The sequence below is a fragment of the Grammomys surdaster genome, unplaced genomic scaffold, assembly GCF_004785775.1.
Source record: "Grammomys surdaster isolate TR1022 unplaced genomic scaffold, NIH_TR_1.0 343, whole genome shotgun sequence".
Lineage (NCBI taxonomy): Eukaryota > Metazoa > Chordata > Mammalia > Rodentia > Muridae > Grammomys > Grammomys surdaster.
Window position 1 is genome coordinate 1,860,251 of NW_021604762.1, and position 21,581 is coordinate 1,881,831.

General features: G+C 42.5%; 1 protein-coding gene across 1 annotated transcript in view; it reads right to left on the reverse strand.

Annotated features, from left to right (window-relative positions):
• Alk (ALK receptor tyrosine kinase) overlaps window positions 1-21,581 on the reverse strand; it is a 699,186-nt gene that overhangs the window by 498,093 nt on the left and 179,512 nt on the right. The window lies entirely within an intron of this gene.

Consider the following 21,581-nt stretch of genomic DNA (forward strand, 5'->3'; position numbering starts at 1 on the left):
CAGGCAGCTTAATGGCTCAGTCTAATAGCTCTATCCAAAGTCTATTCTACTGGTAAGAATTTGTGCAACTTTATAGAGAACTTCGATTCATCTCATTCAAATAATGCCTCTATCCCTACACTCAGGCTTGTAACTTCATCCGATGTTGTTTGCTTGGGTTATTGCCTTATCAATGAGAGGGTTGAAACTGCACTCAGAAGTTACGAGTACTTGACAATTATGTTATTTTCAGGGAGGAGGGGAGCTACATTATGGGTTTGCCATATCCGAGAGGCTACAGAGCCAGAGAGGACAAATGTTTCTGATTTGCATGAGTGAAAAAAAAGGGGGGCTGAGAGAAAAGAGCAGAATGGCGTTAGTTCTTTATTTAACAGAACCTCAAGTGGGTTTTGTAGTGGAAAGCCATTATTATCTATCTACAAAGCAAATGAGCGCGCTCTGCGTGTTCGTACCACGCTCTTCCCTGAAAATCCTCCAATCCGTCACTAGTCGCCAAGGTTTTATGGTGGGCAAAGCTTTTTTTTTTTTCTGTTAAAGAAGGAAGGGTGTGAGAACTGGTTGTTCAGCAGCTATGGTCTGTGTGGTGTGGCTGAGGGAGGGAAGGGGGAAAGAAGGAAGCTAGGGTTTCTTCTCCGGTTTCCTTGGTGCAAACCCCTGCTCCATCCTTCAGCCCTGTTACAGGACAGTCATGACAGGATGAAGGGGAGGAATCAGCAGCCACAGGAGGCCAAAGCATTTTCCCTGCGTCTGCCTTGCAGCCTCTTAGACACCTTCTAGAGCAGCAGCAATTCAGGACTACAGACTGTCTCAAAAAGCAAGGCGACACAAACAAAAACTCCGGTTGGGAAGATTGCTCAATCAACCGAGTGCGAGTGCTGGCCATGTGTGGTGGTCTGAATGAGATGTCTGTCCTCTCAGAGTGCTGGCCATGTGTAGTGGTCTGAATGAGATGCCTGCCCTCTCAGAGTGCTGGCCATGTGTGGTGGTCTGAATGAGATGTCTGTCCTCTCAGAGTGCTGGCCATTTGTGGTGGTCTGAATGAGATGTCTACCCTCTCCCTTCCTTTCAGAATTGACCCCTCACAATGCACTTTGAAAATGTCTGGCTAAGATGCCCATAGCTGTTTTCTGATGCTGCTCCATCTCTCCACTCTTTCTATAGGCACTTGGGTAACGTTAACAACAGAGCCCCATACTCCTCTAGCTCTAACTGGTAAGAATCTAACTGGTAAGAAATGATTCCTGTCCTCTCACACATCTGAAGGAGAGGACTCTTGAGTGCCCAGAAAGGAGACCTTTACTTTCCTCTTACATCTGGTCTCTAGAAATTAGAAGTGAATTTGGAGCTACATCTTCCTTTAGCATTTCTACAAAATGGCTGATAAAGTGCATGGTCAGGGCACAGGAGTTCTGCAGGCAAGCCCTAGGGAGCATTTATTTCATCCGTGCTGCTTCAGAGTGAGACAATGAGTCTCAGACAGGGGAACTCAAGGCTACAGGAGTTTTCTTGGGTAGGGTGAGACATTTTAAAAATCAATAATATGACTGTATGTGAAGACATACTCTGTAACATCAGCTCTTGTGATGCTAAGGCAGAAGGTTATGAACTTGGGGCCAGCAGAGGTAACATAGTAAGACTATCTCCAAGACAGAAATATCAATAAATCAGGCTGTGAAGATAGCTCATTCAATAATAAAGTACTCACTATACAAGGATAAGGGCCCAAGTTCAATCTCCAGAACCAATATATCCGTGTGTGTGTGTGTGTGTGTGTGTGTGTGTGTGTGTGTGTGTGTGTATAGTGACACATGCTTGGTTTGGTTTGGTTTGGTTTGGTTTGGTTTGGCTTGGCTTTTGTTTTGTTTTGAGATAGGATTTTTGCTCTGCAGCCTTGGTTAGACTGGTACTTGCAATGTAGACCAGGCTGGCCTCAAACTTAAAGAAATCTACCAGCATCTGCCTCCTGTATCTGGGATTTAAGGGGTAAGCTACTACTCCCAGTCAGTAGCATATGTGTTTAATCCTGACACTGGAGAGGCAGAGACAGATGGCTCACAGAGGCCTCACCTATTCAGAATGATGCATACTGTTGAGAGATCCCTGTTTTGAAAAACAAGGTGGACAGCTACTGAGGAATAGAGTGGTGTTCTCTGGGCTCCATATGCATCTTCAACATCTGCACATACACCCATAACACATGAAAAGGAAAGCACGCACTCATGCAGGCATGCATACACACATGCACACACGCATGTAAGCATGTGCGTGCATGCATATACAAATAAAAAATAGAATTAAAATAAGATGAAGTAAGCAGATATGGTCTAAGTACTACACTAAATATTTTTAAAATATGATTTTAATTACGTCTTACAATAACCTGTGATTTGTCCCCTCAGTTTGAAGCTAAGCAGACTGAGGCACCTTTATTGAAGACTCAGACAGAGGGCATGGCATCAGAGAGTCAACTCTCCAGGTCAGCCTGATGCTAATGCCCAAACTTGTAAGGTCACTCCACAGGGGTCCCCACAAACTGTTGACAAGTAGACATTGGTTCTCTACAATGCTTGCCAGGGCTCCATAAGTTGTGTTCAAGGTTAGAGGTTACTACCAAGCATGGCCACTGTGTGAAGGGTCTGAGAAGATGACAAACAAGCCTCTGTAGTGAGTGAGCATGAAGAAAAACTGTCAACTCTTCCCAAGTCATCAGCTTAGCTCACATTTTGATCAGTCTTGAAGTAACACCAAGACTAAGCCTCCATGATGTTTGCAAATGATGTCGTTTTTCATAACCTTTCTGTTTGAGAATGGTATTTACTTTTTCCTGGATGAGAGGGATCAAGGGGAAGGAGTAGACTTCAGGAAGCACTTATGACTCTGAGTAGGCAAAGAATGACAGATGACTTTTTTGAACCTGGAAGAGGTCCAGGTAATCTATTCAGGTTAAAAAAATGTATCTGAAAGCATCCAAAATGAAAGTCTCTGATTGCTGAGTCATGACCCAACAAGGAGATGTGGAGAGCACTGTAGGTTGTCTCTACGGATAGAGGTTTACTCATTGCTACAGCACCACAAAGTCCAACAAAGTACTGGACATCCTCAGTGTTGGGTACTAGAATGAGAACACGAAGTTGTATACTGTCCTTATAGAAACTCCTAGAACTCCGGGCTCACAGGAGCTCCTAGAACAGTGGCTCTCAACCTGTAAGTCACAACCTCATTGGGAGAGGGTGTCAAAGACCACTTTCAAAGGGGTCACCTAAGGCCATCAGAAAACACAGGTATTTATATCATGAGTCACAATGCTGGCAAAATTCCAATTATTAAGTATCAACAAAAAATAATTTTATGGTTGGTGGTTACCACAACATGAGGAACTGTAGTAAAGAGTCTCAGTGTTAGGAAGGTTGAAAAGCATTGTCATAGGTCCCTAGGGAAGCTGAGCATAGAGCATAGTGATTTAGCCAGATGAAACTGTGGGATAACCAATGAGAAAACAGCAAAAGGACATCCCTGCCTGCATACCTGAAAAGGTGACTACCAAGGAGAGCACAGCCTACACAATGAATTTGTTTGCCAGAGGCATTGGGACAGGAGCAAATGCTAATCATAGCTCATTGAACGTGCTTCACTTTAGAACACACAGGCTTAAGTACTCTCACCGCACAGTGCAGAGTAAAGGGGCTACATGCTCCCTTCAGAGTCCCTACCCCTCCCTACCTTGTTCCTGGTGGGAAAGGAGCCTTTGAGCATAAAGAAAAACTATGCATTAAGAAGCAAGCCATTTAATCAAGAGAAGCAGGGTGTGAGGGTGGATGTTAATCCCAAAGATTTGAGGAGAAAGACCACCAACCCAAGTCATCGTGGACAAATTAATTAAAGCAAGCAATTAAATAATGCATGCAATTAATTAAAGCATGATTTTAAAAATTCATGTACATGGGCTGCCTCCTCCTAAGTCTGGTTTCAAGAGATCAGCATTGAACATGAGCAAGATTGGGTTTTTATAGCTCAGGGGTAAAGGGTTACTAAATGGGGGAATTGTCAAGCAAATAGGTGGGATTACAGGAGCAGAACAACAAAGTAGTCATAACCTTTTGAAACAAAGGATTGCAAGATGGTCATAACAATTTTTTGAAACAAAGCCATGGTTGCCATTTTCTGAAACAGTCAGTATAGAACCACTTGTAGTTAAGGTTATAGGTGGGACATAGCCCAATCCTTGAGAAGCAAAAATTTACTCAAAAAAACAAGAATGAATCTAGTTTGTCTTTACTGTAAGCCTAAGAAGGAGGCAGGCTGATTTTTCTTTGGACTTCTGCTGTGGAAGAAGCTTCTAATGTGAAGCTGTGCAGTGGACAGGGCCTTGGCAGCACACATTGAACAAAGGTTTATAGTTGGGAAGATGTGAATTAAGCCACTGGCTAAAGCAGGATGAGTCTTAGACTCCAGGGAATGAAGGGAATACAGGAAAGAGAGGAGTGTGGGCAGATGAGCTTCCTGGTACCCAAGTGAGCAGCACTGGTGGCCTAAGGAGGCAAATGGAAAGAAACTCCCCCTGGACTGGGGGACTATTGACTGAATACTGTAAGATGCCTCCTCCCTCTAATGATTCCCTGAATCCTCCTTAGGCTCTTCAGGGTCCTGAGGCATTGTAAAGACGCAAAGTTCTTGCACTGTTCTCTTTTTCTGCCCACTCCCTCCATGCTGTCCTTAGCTTAGTTTCCAGCTCTGTCTCTCTATAGTCATTCCTGTGCCCATCATCTTAATGGCTTTGCCTATTGCTCCTTCACAGCAGTTTGGAAGCAGCTGGATGTGGTGTTGAGGAGGAGGGGAAGAGGAATACACAATGAAGCTGATAAATCTCACTTTGAATGCACCAACAGGAATGCCCAGGACTGCTTAGAAATCCCATTCTATTCCCTGGCCAAGTCAAATCATTCTAGCATAGCCATTTCCAGCTTTAGATTTTCAAAGCCTCTCTCTCACTCATCTCTTCAGTAAACAGCCTTGTTTCTTAGTTCACTGAGGAAACTGAAACATGTACTCATGACCAGGAATTAGAACCTGGGTGCACTACCACCACTTTTATTCGAAGGATCAACTGTATTATCAACCCCTTCTCGGGGTGCTAATCTTATCCTCAAGAAGTCTGCTGTTGCAATGGATCCCCCCGCCTCCAGAATCAGTGATGTATCCCCTTCACAAAGTACCAGGCTGATCTCAACCACAGAGAGCATGAACCATCTTTAGACTCTTCAGACACTAACAGCATGGCGGCTTTCCTCTAAAGCCAAATCTCTCCATGAGTTTGTCTCCCCAGTCTTCCTGCTACCTTTCCTAAAATATAGTAAAAAAGCAAGATTTTGTTGTTTCCAGTCACTGCCAACCCTAATCTTGATCTTCCAAACCCTCTGCACAGTGCTTGTCCCAACTGACACCTCCCTACTTCTTGAACATCCCATAGCACAGTTGGTCACACAGTCCCTGGTTGCTTCCAACATTGGCCGGAGGTCCTGCTCATTGTTCTTTGTCAGATGGCCCACACTAAACAGGAAAGTCTCCACTTCTTGCCAGCCCTTGTCTGGGAAATTTTATACCTAAACATTATACTGTGTTACAGCGGTTGTGACCAAATGGCAGTGACCAATGACCAAGAAGTTCAAGATATCCCAGGACCTCACTGAGAACTCTTGACTGTTCAATAAAGAGACTGACTTTAAGGGAACTCACAGCAGCCTAGATCTGCACATTCATTCACCTGTGCACTAGCACCTTCAAAAATTCAAGATTTTTTTTTTGTCCTTAGAGAACCACTCAGTGAATTTCTCCTTGCCTGGTGTGAAGATAAGCTCAACTTTAAAGAAAAAAATCTGTGAGATATTTGCCTTCCCTTTTGAGACTTTTTTAAGTGTTGAAAAACATGGGTATTCTTTCCATCCAAACTCACTGCCAGGAAAATCTCTACAGTTGCACAGATTTAAATACCACCTCCATGTCAATGCTACTAGATTTATATCTCCATGCCCAGTCGCTCATTGAAAATGCAGAATATATCCGCTCACCTACATCAGACCTCCATTTTATTGTCTGTCCATTTTCTTACCTGATAAGCATTTCAGACATAACATGAGCGAACTCAGAGTCTTTATACCTTTTACCTAAAGCTGATTTCAGAATCTTAGTTAATACTAATGCTCAGCTGCTTGGGCCAAAAGCTGAGAAGCAGTCTCACACTTCCTGTCAATTCATCCACAATCGTTGATGGCTCCACTTGAACTGTATGCTTTCCCTCCATCACCTCTCAGCCTGACTACTGCTGTCTGTGGCAACCCAGCGGGCTTCCCTGCAATCTGTCTTGCACACATCAGTTAGATTGACAATCCACCCCTGGAAGTTTCTTTCTATTGCCTAGCTTCAAAGGACTCCTTATGATCTGACCCCTAGTTCGTGCTCTGATTTCATGTCTAACCATTTTCCCTACCCTGTGAGCTCAGGCTTATAGGATGCCTTGCTGTTCTTCAAATTCATCGGGGGCACTCTCATCCCAGGGCTCTGCATGGACCATTCTCTAACCTCACCTCAGAAACATGTGGCCACTCTTTCCTTTCCTTCTGTAGAGTTGTATCTCCTTAGAAAAAGTTTTCCTGATCACTGTGAGGATCCAACATTCATTATAAACCACACTTTCCTTCGTCCTTCTATTATTTCTTATATACGTATGAGATATATATATATATATATCTGACATATGAAATATGCTTCTGGAACTAGTCATTACTGTTAGCAGACTTGGCACATAGTAGTCACTCAACAAATATTTGTCAAATGAATGAGAGAAAGTCCCCAGAGAATATGAGTAATTTTGAAACTGTTAACATTAGTTACTTAACTTCAAGCTCAATACATACTTGGAGGAATTCAATTTTCTGAAAATGATGATAAGACTAGGAATAAAACATGTTCTAAAATCTCCCAGGTTTTCGTAGGGGTAAAATGAGACAACATGTGAAGGTGACACACTATTTAAATGCTGACTATGCTACTCTGTGTGAGAGTGTACGCGAGTGTATGTGCATGTCCATGTGTACTTGATCACATGTACTTGTACGGCTGGAGGCCAAAGATACTTCTGCTGCCATATTACTTGAGACAGGTTCCCTTCATTGAACCTGAGCTCACCAGTTTGTTAGACTATCTGGCTAGCAAGATAGCACAGCTGGTGTTACAGGGATACATCACCACACCTAGCTTTCACACAAGCACTAAAACAGATGTTTAACCTCAGGTTCTCCAAGCTAGTGTAGCACTTTCCAACTGAGCTATCTCCCCAGCCACTTATGTCTTAATGTCTCGTGCTTCTATATCTAGTGTAGATTCCAAGGTCCCTTCAAGATGGAGGAGATCCTGTATCAATAAATACAATGTTTAAAAAGTAAAGTGCTTGCCCAGAGCACTCTTCTGCTATTCACTAGCTGACTGTTGACTTGGCCAACTGTCAACTATCTTGAATACTCAAATTTCATCCAATAGGTTATGTCTGTATTTCAGGTCTTTATTTTTATGTGTCCTGCAGTGTGTCCATTAATCTAAGCCAATCTACATAACAGTGGATTTATCATATTTGTGTCAATAGAAGTAATAACAAGCTATGGCATGTGAGCCAGCTATTTATGTGACTGCCCTATGCTCCCCCTGAACCATGTTTTACAAAAACACATCAATAAAATGTAACAAGTGCCTCTATTTGAAACACCCCTGGAGCGCTTGTGCCATCCTGGTCCACATTTTAGTTATTTATTTTCCTTCCAACAATAAAACAACCACTGACAGCTTGCTGGTTATGCCCCCTCATTTGATAACACACTTAATAATGCATTATTTTACAATGATTTTGTGTCACACAAGACAAAGCCTAATGTGGTCAAATAAATAGCCATCCGGATGTCAAACTGTAGTAAACAGGCAGAGTTGTATGAAGAACACAGGGAAGGCCTCATATGGGGACTGGCAGTAAGGAAAATGGTTTGACATTTACTGAGCTAGCCCACACTTGTTGATGGAGAGGAACACTCTTGGTGAAGTCAGCCAGCCATAAGTGTTAACCGGTGACGGTGGAGCTTTGCAACAGGCAGTGATTTGAGTCTAAAAAGCAGAGATGTGATTTTTTTTAGAGAAAGGAAGAGAGAGATGGCAGATGTACTCTTTATCCTAAAGACCCAGACCTCCCACACCTCTTCTGGGCTGGAAAAAGAGGGGGTTGAACTAGCTTCTTGCTAACAACCCCTCTGGTTCATGCATATTTGCCTTTCTATACTCTGAGCTCTCACGTTTTTCTCCCAGCTGGCTCATTCAGAGAGGAGCTATTAGTGTCAGGGGTGGAATCTGAATGGGATGAAACAGCCCCTGCTCCAGCTCACCTTTCTCCACTCCTTCCTGCCAGAGACATGTATGCTCTTTCTTTGGAGCACAAGTCCTAAAGCAAAAATTACTCTCCTAATAGTCTCCGGTACCACTGAAAGTCAGCTTCAACACATGTTTCTTGCCTTTCCCCATGTCCCAAGAGAGTCTGTTTATAACTGTGGAGTTCATTCAGTGGTGAAGCACATCTGTCAGCCTGGGAAAGCAGGTACTCTTTTCAAGGCACAGAATTAAAAAAAAAACACCACAGAACACAAAGAAAATCACTACTGTGCCCCCCCCCCTGCTCTCAGAGAGTTAATTACCCAAAATAACGACTACCGAAAGGTAGATGGAGATACACCAAGAAGGGAATCCTGTACTTAAGCACAGAGAAAGCTTTACACACAAATGGCTGAAGCATGTAAATCCGAAGCCTACCGCTGTGACTGCTTTTGACCTTGTGGTGGTTTGGATGAGAATGACCAACGCTGTGCTCATGTATTTGGTTGCTGGGTCCCCAGTTGGTGGAGCTATTGGGGAAGGATTAGGAGCTGGGACTTGGAGCAGCTGAGTCACTGGGAGTAGGCTTTGAGGTTTAAAAAGTCTCAATCTCTCTCTCTCTCTCTCTCTCTCTCTCTCTCTCTCTCTCTCCATGCTGCTTGTGAATCAGACATAAGCTCTCAGATACTGCTCGAGTAGCAAGCCTGCCTGCTCCCATTTGTCATGATGGTCATGTACTCTCGTCCTCTTGAACTCTGAGTGTCAATAAAGGTTTTCATTTAGGGGCTGGGGAGATGGCTCTGTGGTTAAGAACACCGGCATTGCTCTCTTCAGACACACCAGAAGAGGGTATCAGATCCCATTACAGATGGTTATAAGCCACCATGTAGTTGCTGGGAATTGAACTCGGGACCTCTGGAAGAGCAGTCGGTGCTCTTAACCACTGAGCCATCTCTCCAGCCTGAATAAATCGTTTAAGACAGGTTTTCCTTTATAAGTTACATTAGTCTTGATCTCTTATTATAACAATAGACAACCTTTCCATGTCATTCCCCATTGATAACTTTTCACATGTTCTACAACCTTGTTATTAGTCTCTAAGCTTTTGTCCTATCTAATATAGACCTAGAATATCTCACCTCTGCCTCCATTTAGAATTTTTCTTTTGCTTTATTCTCTTTCATTTTTCTTGCTTTTATTTTTTCTAAGACAGAATCTTGTTACAGAGCCCAGGCTGGCTTTCTGGAACTATATATGTTTCACCATCTAGGAAAACCTTTTTTAAATGATCAATCAAATCCATGTCCCTTAAGGTCCCTTATACTCCCTCAGCCAGACCTCCATCAAAATAGTTGATCCAGGATTCATCTTGTGCCAAGCAAATCTTGAACTTGGTCCTTGCCTGCTTGACCATCAAGGGTCCCAAGGACAGGCATTTAGACTACTCTTCAACATGAGGTATCAGCTACCTTGGATGCTTATGACCATGCATTGCAATAGTACACTAACTTTATTCACAATCCTAGCCTTCAGATGTGTTGCTCATGTTAGATTTCATTTTTCTTTTCTTTCTTCCTTCTTTCCTTCCTCCCTCCCTCCCTCCCTTCCTTCCTTCCTTTCCTTATAGGGCTAATGGAAAAATTAGGACACATTTTCATGGAGGTTGTTGTTTAGTCTTGTGTAGAATAGGCTGCTCACTGTCAGGGGCAAAGTCAGATCAGGACCTAGACCTATTTCATCAGATAAAATACCACATCTGTGTAGGCTTCTGGTAATTCACAATTCATGGCCAAAGTCAAATCATGAAGACTCTTGCACTTCATGCCCTCTTCAAAATTTATCTCTCTCTTTAGACAATCCTACGCCACGGCATTTTGTCTTAACTAGAGATGACTTCATTGTCCTAAGCAAGCTGGTCCTGACCTGCCTGTGAGATATCTTCTCTTGTTTTTGATATGCTTGGTCACTACCAGTTCTCCCTAATCTGGATTTCAGTAGGTGAAGAAAACTAACTAACATGCTTACTAACCCAAGAGAACAAAAGAGAGTGTATGATTCTCTAGGTGACCTTATTTGTAACACATACCTCCTGTGCCCACACTTGTGCCCACATCCCAAAAACCTCCATTAGCAGGGCACCATGACTGCTTGCTCTGGCTCTTGTTTCTGTGGCTTGCTTATACACTGATCTTTATGACATTCACTCCACTGTGATCTCAAACCTATTTTCTCTCCCGAAAATATGTTGACTAGAATAATAATCAAAAGAAAGACTTTGAACTGCCACTAGGCCTTTCATCTTATGAACTCAGAGAGCTTTACCAGGCACTAAATAATTAATGTCCTGAAAGTGACACAAAGATGGGCCAGCCTGCAAAATTAAGTCCATCAACAAAAGGCTTTTCTCTTTTGGAGCAAGGGGGTAGTTATAGGGATAATCACCCACTGTAAGTCCAGCAGTCTCCAGGGATGCTGGACAAGAGGTTATAAACCATTCAAGAACAATTGGCTCTTCTCTTGACCTCTTTTGAGTTTAAAAGTGACAGTTACCAAGGAGATCACTGGGATCATGCAGCAAAGCACTCTGGGAAGGATATCAGACACCTTCAGGAAGAGATCTCCAACATGAAAAAGTGGCTAGTGACTACTTGTACATTTACCATGGCATGCCCTCCAGTGCCGTCCACTCTATGATATTTACAATGACCCTGATAGTTACCCTCTTTTTAGAGATATAGGGATTTGGGCTTAGAAATACAACTACCCTATACATGATCAGTGTATTACTCTTCTGATTGCTGTGAAGAAAAATGAAACCGACAGAAGCAACTTAAGGGAAGAAAAATTTATCATGGCTCACAAGGCTCCAGCACAGTGTTAGGATCCTGAGGTTAGTGGTCACATTACGTCAATAGGCAGGAATGAGAGAGAGAGAGAGAGAGAGAGAGAGAGAGAGAGAGAGAGAGAGAGCACTAAATGGAGGTGCTCAGCTTCATGCTTCTCCATTTTAATTGAGTCTGGAACCCAAGCTCATGGGGTGGTGAAGTGGGCCTTTCCTTGCTTACACCTCTCTGGAAGCACACCCGTAGATGTGTGCAAATTCAATAAAATTAACAATGAAGTTGAGCCATCAAAATCTTATCTTAAAAAAAAGTGTTTGGATAAAGTATACACTTGCTATCCTTGGATTTGTGAACCAGCCAAGTGTACCACTCTGTAACATAAATCCCTACACATGACAATCCCCTTGGAGAACTGGAACACTGAATTCAGTACCACAGGGGATGGATCTGATCACATACTCTTCCAGTGTTCTCCAAGTCCTTTGGGTCATCCAGGAAGGTGGCTCAGAAACACACACTTTCAGTCACGGCAGCTGGCTCAGAGCCTCAGGCTCACACAGCACTGTTTCCCCAGCAACTAGCATAAGTTTGATGCCCTGGGCTCTTGAGATAAGGCATTGACTGATCCATGAGGATTCCTGGGGTGAGGGATGGAAAAGGCACAGAACATTTTCTCAAAGAACCTCAAGTCCTTTCTGTCATTCTACATGTACTTAACACCCATCTCAGTTCAAGAAAAAAAGTCTGTTCAGGAGACCACAATCTAGATTTTCTCTCATGCCCATCCTCCAGGGATCAGAAGCTGAGCTCTCACAGATTGGTGTGCTAGATAGAACCCACGTTTCTAAGAGCAAGGCTGCTCCTGCACGAAGCTGCTTAACCTTTTCTGAAGCTTTGTTTCACTGTGTATAAAAGGGAACTCATCATGATTTCCTATCCAACTTTACAGATGCTCTGAGAATTAATGAGACAGCATACACAAAGCCCTCAGGCTCTTCTGAACAAAAGTATACCAGAAATCCTTGTGCTCTTACTAAGGGACATTGTCATGATGATACATTTTCAAGTAGGCTTCACCTGTATTACTAAAATAAACTTAGCTTGGATTAAAATAGATAGACCAACAAACTAATTTGCTTTGCCCTTCTCGGATACTCCATCACACTCTGCTTCCATCCATCTTGTTCTGTGAACAGCAGTGGTCACTAGTACCCTTGACCCCTATTGCAGAGCTTCGGAGTGAGAGCTGGAAGGGACCATAAAGGCAATTTGTCTATGTCTTCCCATCACATACACAAGGAGGCTGAAGCACGGAGAGGGACACGCTTTACCCAAGGTCACCTCACATGCAAAGAGTAAGAAAGCTGATCTCTTTTTCCTCTGTTTCTCCTTTTTGTGTCCCCATGGAAAAATTGAAGAAAACAGGAAGGGAAAAAAACAGGGACACGTGTTTCTAGTGCTTTCTACAATGCTCTGGAATGAAACAAAAAAAAAACAAACAAACAAAAAACGACCCAAACTAAACTAAGAAAATGTAACTCTCTCTCTCTCTCTCTCTCTCTCTCTCTCTCTCTCTCTCTGTGTGTGTGTGTGTGTGTGTGTGTGTGTGTGTGTGTAGTTGACACAGACTGTCCATGCCAGGCTCCTGTGAAATGTCTTGCAAGTCTTGCAACGAGTGGGTTCTTATTATTTCCATTTTCCAAGGGACTAAGTAATATGTCTGAGGCCTAGGAACCAAAACACACACAGCTAAAACATATTCACTCAATTATCAGGTCCTGAACAACTCTTAGGTGCTGTCTCTGTTCTTGGAACCTAAGCTGACCTTGTGGGCAGAAGCAAATACCATGCTGCCTTGGTTACTCTTCTATTGCTGTAAGAAAATGCCCTGACCAAAGCAACCCAAGGGAAAATGGCTTTAGCTTGGCTAGTAAGTTGTAGGGGACCGTGCATCATGATGTAGAAGTCACAGTGTCAGGAGCTGAGGGAGGTGACTGTGTCCACAGTTAGGGAGCAGAGACTGATGAATAGCAATGCTTAGTTTTCTTTCTTTCTACTCAGTCTAGGATTTCAGCCTGTAAAAAGTGTCTGCCCACTTTCATGGTGGGTCTTCCTAGCTCCATCTGGCTAATCTAGCTATCCCCCCAAGGACCCTTTCCTAGATGATTGTGCATCCTGCCAAGTTGACAAGTGAAATCATCACAACCCTCTCAGAGCTTCAGGCAAAGGAGCCCAGAGTGTGGAGAGCAGCATCTGGCAGTGAAGGGTTGAAGCCTTAAGCATTAGAATAAAGCCAGTCACCCATACTTCTGTGTAGTAGCTTGTGTGTGTTTTCATGCTAATTATGTGTAGCAGCTTGTGTTCTCATGCTAATTGTGTTCCCTCTTCCTCAACAAAACAAAACAAAACAAACAAACAAATAAAAAACAAAACCCTGTTTACAGTGTCCCACATGTAGGACTAAAGGAAGCCTGTCTCCAGTTTTGACTAGTCAATAAAGTTACTGGCAGCCAATGGCTGGGCAGGGAGACAGAGGTGGGATTTTAGGATTCCCAGAAGGGACCAAGGAAAGAGGAAGAGGGGAATCCACCATGACTAGGGCATAGGAGACAAACCACACAGGAAAGATACATAAGGGAGAGACGGCAGATATGTAGGTGAGGGGGGAAAGTGGTCCCAGGAGGATCCAGGGCAGTGAAGATGAAATTTAGATTTAGTAAGTGTTAACTCAGGAATATCAGAGGAGAACGTGTGTTAGCCACATGGAATTAGGGAGTGGCACAACTATTGAGTTTAGGACATCTTAAAAATAAGGCTGTGTGTGTGTCTGTGTGTGTCTGTATGTCTGTGTGTCTGTGTGTCTGTGTGTCTGTGTCTGTGTCTGTGTGTCTGTGTCTTTCATTCATGAATCCAATGCTGAGGAGTTTAAACAGATTAACATACTACTGCTACACTTCTGCAAATCCTTGCCCTGTGTGCTGGGGAAAAGAGGATTTGCAGCTCTTTGGATGCAGAAAAGGGAGGACTATGCCTTTATGGTCCTTTCGAACTCTCACTCCAAAGCTCTGCAATAAGGGTCAAGAGTACCAGCGATCACTGCTGTTCACAGAACAAGATGGAAAGTTTAACTTTTAGGAAGGCTAGAAGAAGACATCTGAAAAGCTGGTGTTTCAGATAAGGATTAGTGCAGACAGCTAGAGTGAAGCAGTGTAAGAGAGTAGGTTAGTGTTGGAGGCTGCAGAAGGCTAAGGTCTATTCAAAACCACATATCTCTCAGTCCATAGCATCTATCTCATTCCTTAAGATTGGTCCAGACCAGGACTCTTTGGGCATCGTGTCAACTGTCTTGAATTAAATGCAGCAGGAAGACATTGATAGGACATGGATGCCTGTAACATTCTCCTGAGAATGGCAGGTCAGCCAGGAAAGAATTGGCAAGACTCATCTGTCTTTTCAGCAGACATTCCAGTGTCCTCTGTGTGGCATTATTACCAAGTTTCCTACAGGGAGGGTACCTGGAACTCAGGGACCAGACCCTTGTGTTGTGCTTGGCTTGGAAACCTGAATTTCCCTCTGGAAACGTGAAGGGTTGCAGCTTTCCCTGGAACTCAGAGCAATCTAGCTCCTGCTAGACCTGGATCTGCAGACTCTCCTCATCACAGTGTGGGCTGACTGTGGAGGAGCCCAGCTTTGACAAATATATTTTATTTTTCCCTTTAAAGATTAGGAAGTGAGGCAAAAGGAGAAGAACAAAAGAAAGAAGAGGAAAATGAGAGGGGAGAATGTGAGGGAGAGAAAGCAGGTAAGGGACTAGCAATGTGAAATGGGCCTAACTCAGAGAAGCAAAGCAAAGTGAAGAGGCACGAGAACTGATCTGAGATTTTTCACTGTTTGGAAGTTGCAGAGAGAAAGTTATTCACAGCACCACTGTAAAAAGGCTATAAAATACCTTGGGGAAAACACAAAAGGCACGCTGCCACCATACAGATGAGCACCCTGGAATTAGCTGCCAGAGCAATGTCTGAAGAGAGGGAACTCAATGGCCCTCGTGGTGGCCTCCTCCCTTTCCCCTCCTGGCTCCCACCCCCATCCAAATAGCCTGGCTCTGCAAGTAGAGGCAGTAATTTGAAGCCAGCGAGTGTGAAGGAATGTCGGAACAGCTATTTGCCGTCACGCAGTACATCTTCAGTGCATCTGTTAGAAATATAATTTAAAATATATTTCAGCTTTGCTATAGAAAGTCTGAAGAAAAAAGAAGAAGAAGGAAAAAAACAGGAAAGTCTACAGAAAAAAATAAATATCCTCATCTGCAGCTTCCAGGGAACTTGGTGTTAATATTTTACAATGTAGTTTCATGACTTGGTTTTCTCTCACTAACAATGTAGCATTCGCCTGGGAAGTGTGTGAGAAGCTCCTCTCCAACTGTTCCGTCTGTCGAGCATGCTGAGAGTAGAAGTCGCCCTTCATGACCACATAGGGAAGCAGCATCAGCCAGCTTACACCCTGGTATGGATGCTGAAGCCATGGAAACCTCAAGTCTTCTCAGCCCCAGGCAAAGGCCTGACTTTAAAGGTTCTGAGACAGCAAGGCTAGCCCTTAGCAAGAAGGGCACTTGGATGTGTATGCAGGAAGAAGCAGATGCCCTGTGATGTGTCTCTCCAGAATGGGTGGTCAGAGGAGTCAGTACCTCCTGCTCTGATGGGTATCATTCAGAATTCTTAAGAGAAGACTAGAAAACGTGTTATGCTGGTTCCTGACCCTGAATGGTAGGCATAGTACATCAGTTTTATGATTCAGATAGGATGAAAACACTGGAACTCCATCTCACTCTCCAAGGAACAACCAACCAATGGAGGTGAACTAGAAATAGAGTCTTATGTCAGTGGCCAGTTCAGAGAAGCTCTCAAAGACCCTTCATTCAAACTTTTGGTCTCCATAATAGTTTTTACAAGTTAAGAAAATACATTCCAATTCACAGAAGAAGAAGAAAAATATCAGTGCATATAAGTCGCTACTTTCCAGGCCTTTTCAGATTTACTCATTTTAAAAGAAAATGATAGTGTTGCTACAACTCACTAGGGCAGACAGAAGAAGATGTCCACAATGAAAATATTTGGCCCAAGGACTTTCAACATTCTTGGTCTGGCTGGTTATGCCTCCTTGAGTACTGGGGGACATAATACTTCAGATTTCTTGTGCACCTACTGGCAGCTGAAGCTCAGAAATGACCCTGGAACACTGCTAAGGACCAGACGCTCTAGACCAAGTGGCATGGTCACCTGTAACTAAAGAGAAGTGATAGTCCTCCGTCCCTCGGCATCATCTCCAATGACATCTGCAAACAGCAACAGAGATGTTGGTCATAGAATATTATCAGGGCAGGTTTAGAGGTTTCAGAAGCTCAGGCCAGGCCCAGTGTCATTCTCCTCCGGCTGCCTGCAGATCTGAATTCAGACCTCTTAGCTACCTCTCCAGCACCATGTCTGCCTGCATGCCAGCATGCTTCCTGCCATGACAGTGGACTAAACCTCTTAACTGTAAGCCACCTCCAATTAAATACTTTTCTTTATAAGAGTTGTCATGGTCATGGTGTCCCTTCACAGCAATAGAAACCCTAACTAAGACAGTAAACTTTGAGAAATTGCTTTGAAGTGTGGTTTCTAAAATAATGGATTCTTGGTCTGTAAGGAGCACTCTACCTCCCTGAGACTTCTCGGGTCTTGCTGTCATTGGAAAGTCTAGGCAGCAGCAGACACCATGACTGCTGACACCAGGTGTAAAAGAAGCTAATCCTTGAACCTGCTGAATAAATTATAATATTGGATGCAGGTAGGTCACACTCACGGAGGGTATATGCAATATTAAAAGTCTAGATGAAAAATGAAAATATTTCTTTAAATCCCCTAATATCTATAGATGCAAACCCATGATTTCCATCTTTATCAGGATAATAGCTGTCTAGTCCAAAAGAAGCAGCTGTGGCTTCACAGTAAAAGTATTTGGAGCAGGTGAACGAAACACCGGCTAATTGGACAATGCTAGCTCTGTTGTTTTTTTTTTTTCTGTTGCATAAGAAACCCTTCAGATTCCTCGGGGAATTGCTGCCACTGACCTGCAGAGCTGCTATAGGAAAGGAAAGTCATTTCCCTGCTTATTGCTTATATTCTGCAGCAGGACCAGAGAGAAGCCTCCCTTCAGTGGCCGCCATACACACAGGGTAACCCTTGGTATCTGTGCAGGATGAATCCAGAAATCCCCACGTTCATGGGTCCTGATGTAGTATATCATCACCTTCAGAAAATACATTATCATAATAGGCAGAAAACAACAAATCTCTCACCATCTAAGTGACTCGCAACCACACCCCAACCTAATAGCATGGCATTTCAAAGTCCTATCTCAGCAAAATGACAATTTATTACATTTCGTGCAATTTGGGTTTGCTTGCAAATAGTCAAACGGTAACCATTAAATCTGCCACTGCTGAGAATCTGCTGTGGTAGACTATGAAAAGGGCTAAAGCCAAATGCACAATCTGCTTTTCCACCTCTGCTGAGGTCACACACTCTGAAACAGGGGAGGGAGGCAAGAACTGTCAGACATTTCAGACTGTCAGCCTGACTGCCTCACTATCCACACATGGAGGTCTGTCAGCATTATGGCTTGAGGTCAGTGACAATCACATCCATATTAACTTCAATGCCCTTGAAGTGAAAAAACATTGAGGCGGGCATAGTGATGGGTTGCTAGTTGCTACAGTGCTAAGGACTTATTATTTGTGCTCCCCAACTCCAAATCCATAGGTTGAAATTAAGGGGCAAGTGTACAAATAATATGTACAAGTAGAGATCTCCCATACCAATGAACTAGAAAATGGGCTTTCACCAGGCATAAAATCTCTCAATGCCTAGATCTTAGGCTCCTCAACTTCCAGGAATATTAGAAAGAAACGTCAGTTGTTTCTAAGATCCCTGGCCTCCAGTGACTTTTATAGCACCCAGAACAGAGTAAGCTTTGGAGGTCCTAAAGATGAAGACATTGTGTGTTTGACCTTCAAGAACAGATGCAAGTAAGTTAAATACAAAGGATTAACTAGATACTAGAATGTTAAGTGCCTTCCAGAAAGGGCAGATCGGAAGCTAAGATCTGAGTAAAAGGAAATTTGCTTAGAAAGCAAGTAGGAGGGGCAGACACTGAAGAGAGTCACATAATGGGCTGGTGAGGCTCTCACCCTGCAAAGGCAGTCCTGCAGAACAAAATACAACCAACTTCCCGATAAGCCGAATCAAATGACAGTTATAGATAGAACTAGGAAGAATGTGGGGCAGCAACATGGGGAACCTCAGATTACTCCCTATCTAATCTTATGGCTGAGCGAATGAGCTCAGACATCAGGCTACCTGGACTCAGCTCAGGGCTCTACCGTTTACTAGTACCTGTGTGATCTCGAGTCTGCTACTCAACCTCTCTGGGCCAATCCTCTCTGCTCATCCTGATGATGTCATTAGAAAGTTATTAAGGATCATTTAGCACAATGCCTTAGAGTAAATATTCAGCAAGCACTATCCATATTATTATAATTTATCATAATTGCCATGGCAAGTAGAGGAAATGTTGGACAAAATCAGGGCCTGTTTGTTAAACAGTCTGAGGTCTAAAATTTCAAGAAGAATGATGTGTTCTCTGGAGGAAAATGTTTATTTTTCAGGTAGTACATGGAAACCCAGCATCCAGAAACAGGAGGACGCACAGGTCCCTTGGGTTAATCAATAACTGGAAAGGGTGGCAGGCTATCTCAAGAAACGTTGCAATGGAAGCTTGGACCTCTTACTCTGTGGCCTTCAGATCCTGGCACATCAATGGCACACAAACAGAGAGAACAATGACAGGCATTCTCAATTGAAGTTGGGATGCCTACAAAGGAAAGAGTATAGCAGGGAGACTGTGATTCTAGGAACCCTTAAGGCATGAAGAGATTGTCAAGGGTAGAGCTTGGGCATGGAAAACGAGTCAGGGACCCAGCTAGGGGACAAGAGAACAAGCAAGGAGACAGGGGCATAGAATCAACACAGCCCATGTCAGAGCCTCTTCCTTTACATGCTCAAGACTCGCTGACTCAGTGATGCAATCAGTGGTGGCTGTACACGCTTGAATTTCTAGATGAGTTTCAGGACTGACAGCTGTCCAGCAAGGTTCTTAAATTAATCAGGTGGCAGGAGAGCCTGAGAAACAGAGTGAGCACAGGGAGACAAAGCAAGTTCAAGAGGAACAAGACACAGAGTAACAGACCTCAGTCTCATTTGTTTCTTATTTTTTTCTCTTGCACCCCACTCCCTGTCTCTCTCACACAGAGAACTACAAATACCACATATTTGGACTCTTAGGAATAGCCCCCAAACAACAAATGAAAGCACCAGAGTACTTTCCATTGATGAGATTATAAAAAGAAAATTTACTTTAAATTAATGTCAATTTGAACCATATTTTAAAATAATTATGCTTGACAGTAATGAGGAGTGGTGAGACTGATCATTTCCGGTATTCTTAGGAGTATAGTTATTATTTTACTAATAATAGTTAACAGCAAGGGCTTACCATATACAAAATTTTCATATATGTAGATCATTTTACTAAGTTGTCACAATGATCAGTTGAGATTTTCATTTGGCATATAAAAAAAAAGTAAGATGGTAAAAAGTTAGAAATGACCCAGAAATGTGTCTTTGGGGTCAGAAAGACAAGCACGACCAGAGAGGAGGTAGCAAGAGATGACAAAGCCTCGAAGCTGATCCTGATTTGGACCTAACTATTTCTCTGTTTAGAATAACAGCATTGTGCTTTGTTGGAAATATAGACAGGTGCATTTTCTACAACAGGTAGACCCTTAAGGGTGCTCATACTTATGATTCTGATTGTTTCCTAAGTAAACATTCTAAAGATGAACACATGTCTGTGAACAATTACAGTTGTTGGGGGTTTAAATAATGTGTCTTGGTGGGAAACAAAACCTACCAAATAGGTAGAATGCTTAAGAAGCAATAGTAGAAGTAGTTTATTGTGAGCTCATTATGAACTATGATCATAATTAAGCTTTACTTAAATTATTTCATGCATGGCTTATAGAACTTGTATGGTCTACAACTGCATTTATCCCTATTCATAAACTGCATTTATGCGCATAAGAAAACCAAGTCACAGGGAAGCAGAGTACCTTGCCTGAGACAGAAGCCGTCCGACAGCAGCATCTGAGTTAGAGTCCATGATGCTTTACTCTGGAGCTTTCACTATTAATCACCATATTTCATATATTTAATTCATTTCCATAATGCCATATTATGGAGCCATTAGAGATAATGTTTTCAAAGACATTTTGATAACATAGAGAAATGTTTACATTATATGCTTGGGAAATTGCGTATGTACAATGATCTCAGTTTTGTGAAAAATGTACAAAGAAAATGCCTGGAAGGAAGCACACCAATTAACAGTAATTGTCTTTGAATGGTCTGGTTATGAGTCATTTGTTTTCTTCTTTATACTTTTCTGATTTTTCTAATTTGCTTATATTAATCACGTGTCATTTCCTTTTTTTAAAAAAAAAATCTAGGGTGAAAAAAAATGTAAGTCATGTTTGTACCAAATTACCCTTATTTTCATTTCAACGGTGTATTTTAAAATTTGGCAAAGTGACTAATGTTTTAGAGCATAAAGAAATATAAACAAAGGAGGAAGTTTAAGGACAGCTCTAGAATTTTTTATTAACAAGGTAATGCTACTTGTATCCCTGTATCAGGTTAAAAAAGAAGAAGAAGAAGACAACATTTGTGACTTGGATGATGGTGGTGGCTGTACACTCTTGAATTTCTTCTTCTATGGCTCAACTCTATAGTAGAGTGCTTCACAAGGTGTTAACTCTTGCCAATCATCTGCATAATGAGTGATATTGTCTTGTTTAATGTCTTCTTCTTTAAAATGACAAGAGATGGAAGAAGCGCTGAAATCTTTGCAAAAATAATACTACAAAGAAAACAGTCAAGATTTGAAATTATCCAAGCAATATAGAGCAGGAAATTTAATCCGTCCTAATGTTCCTAGATGGTCAATGTTTTGTGTTCCAAAAGTCTCTTAAACTTTTTTTAAAAAAATCAATTAAATTACTGATGTAGATTCTAGAAACATCTTGGGGAAAGAGGCATGCAAATACATAAAGATTCAGCTTCAGGGTTGTTCCCCAGTAACACCAGAGATTAGCCAGAATTGGGTAGGCTGAAATAGATTGAATGAGTGTGAGCCCCATAAATGTAATAGGATCCTTTAAGACAATATCATAAAAAC